We start from the raw sequence: 4,700 nt of genomic DNA on the forward strand, positions 1-4,700 counted from the left end.
CAGTGGTCAGACGTAATACTCTTGCAAAGATGTCAACATTAAAAACTGTTCGATTAAATCCCTCCAAAAAGTGGTCCGATTACAGTGTTAAATATGTTAAATCCCTCGACTGGCTTAAACTCCTTCAAAACCTCGCACTTAAACTAGACTTTATCAAAGCAAAGAATAAATCGCTTAACTAGCCCAGTGAATAATTTTGTTCATCAGAAAAGCTACGTCCATCAAAGGTATTAGCTGTCAGAACAGCTCGGTCAAATCCCACCCTAAGAATACGGTGGTTTCAATCGGGTTCGAACTCACATCATTCACCAGCCAGTCAATACCTTGCTAAGTCGTTGCATTTTTTTCTGACTTGGATGTGCCTAATAATTTCAAAAGTTAACAGTATTCCTTCATCTTAACTAGTATTTACTACAATGAGATACTTGTGTTCGGCTCATCCTGACATTAAAAGTGATCTCTGACCATCTCCACCTTTTGATCTCGATCTATCATGAAAAACTTGTTCTGAAATTACATTAATGTTTTGCAAAATATAGTAAGTGTTATCATCGTTAACAAAAAGGGCCTGGTTTCAAAAGACATTATCGATTATATTGCTTGATCACTGCACTGGGTTCACGCAAATAAAGATTCTAAGAATTCCTTCGAGGAAAAAAAAAGCACAACAATTTTAAACGGAAACCCATAGTTCAAGTGCAACAATTATGCAACCTTTGATTTTTTTCGGTCTGTAATGGAAAGTGATGTAGTCATCGCAATACAGAAACTCACCAAGTTTGACATCCTTGTCAAGTTTCAGAGTATAATGATTTTTCGACGGCTGTCGGCGTAACTCGCTTCTCTATTACAGTTGACAGAGTCCTTGTAGGCTTTGGTCACACACAACAATACTGCACTTGAGTTATCGACGTTTTCAGTCATCGCTCTGGCATTACTACCTGAAAATGTCATTCGCATTAATAAACCGTAATACAGGTATTCATTTTTTTCAAGCAGATTCTTTGAAATTTAAAATTTTCATCTTTGAATGTGCTTTATTTTTCACAGTCTTGCAATAATAAACCATTTCCATGGACGACTGCAGCAACAATGGGGTCCATGTGTTTTAAGGGCGTGCCTGGTCGCACGGTATTCGGACTCTTAAATTTTTACATTACTTTTCTGTCCTCTTGGGTTCATTTTCATTGTCTTTGAGTAAATAATGTTTTTACTGCTTGTTTGGGGGATTTTAGGAAAATCGGAACACAGACTGATCCAGCGGTCTTGTCACCACCAGGCCTAGGAAAAAACACCGTCTCAACCGTGTCTGTTTCATTCTAACACTCCACATTCGACAGTTAGCCTTTGCACATTTTCAACTGTTAATTTAGCTAACACTTTATTGACTTTGGGCATTCAACATTAGGCAGAATCTGCCAGAGGGTTAAGTAAATACCATGGCAGGGATAGTCGATGGGAAACTGCGTGGAGCAAGCAATTTTTCAACGATCTTCTGGATAATGGTATACACCATTGGCCCATGAACAACATTATTTCGTAATTTTCTCGCAAGTCAATTTCTTAACGCTGTCAACACACCTTCCCCATTATGCAGTTCCATCCGTATGCAATATCCTCTCTCTTCCAGTGCCTCCTTAATGACTTTAACCTCTTTCAGGCTTTCCCAGTGATACGATATCACGATGTACTGTTTGTCTTCCAGTGACATCTTTGCTTGTCTTGAAACCAGTGAATTCTGAAAAAGAATTGCTTTCTTAGATGACTTTGGTCTAAGACACGTCCACATGATTTCAACTTTAAATTATATTTAATTTTGATCCGATTCAAAATCAGAAAATGCAAAACTTGGTCACCTGGCAAAGACATCGTGGTCGAAACCATTGCATCCCCACTCAGTAAAAAGAGTGGTTCAATAACGGAGCTCAGTTATCACAATTTTGCTCACTGAGTTCATGAAACACTTGCACACACATACTAGCTATGGTACGTACTTAAACAAAGAAACGAATACTCGGCTAAACTCAGTACTGGATATCCTTCTTTCTTTGCACATGTGAAGAGGCCAGTAATATCAATTAATCGGATACCATCTTTGTCTAAACTGTGGTATCCCTAAAAATTGATGTCAAAAATTGATACATTTGAATTTCAGAACAAGAGAAAGTCCTTGTAAAACACTAGTTAAGTCATTCAAAGCAGTTGTCAGTCATCTTTGCACTCCAGGCTTTCTTTTGAACTATTACCAGAAACTTACACATTTCGTGTTGACTTTTCATAGTTTAATTGATTCATTTGTTGATTAATGCTTTAGGGCGTAACTGAAATTTTGGTATCTAAAGTAGCATTCCATTACACAGAAATATCAATAAAAGCTTTCGACCACTTCATATCTGTATGAAGACACTCATTTTCTGCACTTCTCGAATTCGGATGCCGATGTTAAACGTTTACTTAACACTAGATCTGTATAGTCAGGTTTCTTCAAATTAAGACCAGGAAAGCAATTATAAATGACGAGATATCAAAAACGGAAGCTGTGGAGTACAACAAAATTCATACGGGGTCCAATAACTTAGAGTGTTATTGTGACAGCTATATCTTCCCTGATGAGATAATGATGACCATGTTTTAAGGTTTCCTACGTCGCAACGATATAGAGGTGCTAGATGCGTACTTCTGAGCACTGGTCTCAGAAGTATGCATGTTATCACAGTGTGAAGGCGCCTATTCGATGTGCGTTATATGCCTTACCTTATAACAGGTCACCATTCTCAAATTAAAAGGTTTTCATGTGTAATTATGAGTGCTATAAGGTCAGAGGTTCAACTTTGTGTACATTAGTCCTGAAATGATAACATGTGTGGAATGTTCTCGTTTAAACGTTCTGACGTATTTTCTGTTCCCATGAAACCAAATGTGGACAGACGCAAAGTCACAAGAAGTCATCAGTCTATGATCACCCATAGCGATAACAAAATAAATCATCTACTTGACTTTTCGACAGATTAACCTGAGACATAACAATGTGTGCTAATCCTGACCTTGATGGATCTTTGATCCTTAACGATCTCAATCTGGAAACTAATTGATTTTATAGGCGTTGATAATTCGGCCTAAAATTAGTCTGATGAAGTGCTCACGAAATCAACATCAGGGCAACTGGTAATTCTACACAAATTCAAAAGGATGCAAATCACACCTTTTTTGGCTGCATCTTTTATGATTTGCTTGGCCATACTCGCCAAATGGTATGTGAGTACGAAAGGAATGTGGCATAGGAACTTTAACAGGCAGTTATATCTTTTTCTCACCTGCGCATGTTGACGAAATGCACTTGTTCATTGATATTTCAACATTAAAATTTCGCCAATATATACGTTCCCATCCCTCCCCATTTTAAACCTCGTTGCTCACGAAAAATTATTCGAGATTCGGTATTGCCGGAAAGGGTATCAAACAGCAATAGACCTTTGCCCAATTTCATATTTACTAAAACGCTTACAGTGATAGCTTGTAAAGATACACTAGTTAAGACCAATTGATCAATTTGTTGATCATTAACCCTCGTACAGATCCTAACAACACGTTGTTAAAAACATATGTGCCCTTCTGCTTTAAACTGGTACACCAAAATACCTGTAAGCCTTCGTCCTTCTCTTAAATATCCATGCTTTTTTATTATTCGAATAATCTTATGGAACATAAACGTTACAATCGCGCATGAATATGTTGGGGATTCGCTAGACAGGTTGATCTTGGTATGCAGTTTTACTTCAAAATCATTCACATACGTCAGGAAAACAAGATTAGACGTACAATATATTATGCTGCAACTCATACCTGTGCGAACCACCAATATTGAAGATTATAGTACATTACCTTCCAAATGGCTGATTTACTTACACTACAAGAACCTGGTAGCAGCTGCAAGCCAGTAGGTTAATAGCCTAAAGTTATGAACTACGTCGTCGACGTATCTTGTACGCTGATGACATTGTGAGCACTCCGGTGATCTGCCAACAAGTAGGCTGCCAACAACGGAGACAAATTAAAATCTGCGCATGCGTATACGATGAAGTCACTCCTATTTAGACAAAGTTCCATCCACGCATGCAGGTAAATGTGCCATGCCTGGCCTGAAACCATAGTACGATACAGATAAATGTTGTTCCCCGGTTTACTTTAGCTTGCAGTCCTAGTGTGATCCTAAGTAAGAAAACCTGACCATGTTTAATGAGCGATCGATCTCCAGCGATTCCTTGGCCCCAATCGCCCGTCTTTGAACTTGAAGTGCACGAAATCTGCGCCGGGGCCCAGCAATGGCGCAGTGTAGATAACGTATACTACTTTACGTGTTCAATCCCTCCAGCGAAACAGAAAAAACGCTTGAAATCTAAACTAGTTGCTGGCATAGAGTTAATGCGTATACTAGGTCCATTGTATTGGGTTTTTTTTCAAAAGGTTAGCATTTTTTGGATTTCTTTTGTGCGTTATTTTTTGTTTTGGTTTGTTTTCGCATAAACCATGTGAACATAAATCAGCGTTTAGGAAAAACATGACAGCTGGGGAAAACCCTTAGGCTGAATAATATCCTTAGGAACATCAAGACATAAAAATTTGAAGCTCGACGTTTCAGACGGTCAGGACGTTTCTAGGTTTACTTGATACTGCTGAAGGATGCCTTATGAATCTTCTTG

General features: G+C 38.3%; 1 long non-coding RNA gene across 1 annotated transcript; it reads right to left on the reverse strand.

The window, feature by feature from the left end:
- Positions 1 to 821: 821 nt before the first annotated feature.
- LOC139124978 (uncharacterized) lies at positions 822 to 4,010 on the reverse strand. Its single transcript, XR_011550112.1, has 3 exons — positions 3,883 to 4,010; positions 1,582 to 1,738; positions 822 to 941 (listed from the first exon to the last, which is right to left on the reverse strand). It is a non-coding gene; the product is annotated as an uncharacterized lncRNA (long non-coding RNA).
- Positions 4,011 to 4,700: the final 690 nt, after the last annotated feature.

Source organism: Ptychodera flava, chromosome 3, assembly GCF_041260155.1.
Source record: "Ptychodera flava strain L36383 chromosome 3, AS_Pfla_20210202, whole genome shotgun sequence".
NCBI lineage: Eukaryota > Metazoa > Hemichordata > Enteropneusta > Ptychoderidae > Ptychodera > Ptychodera flava.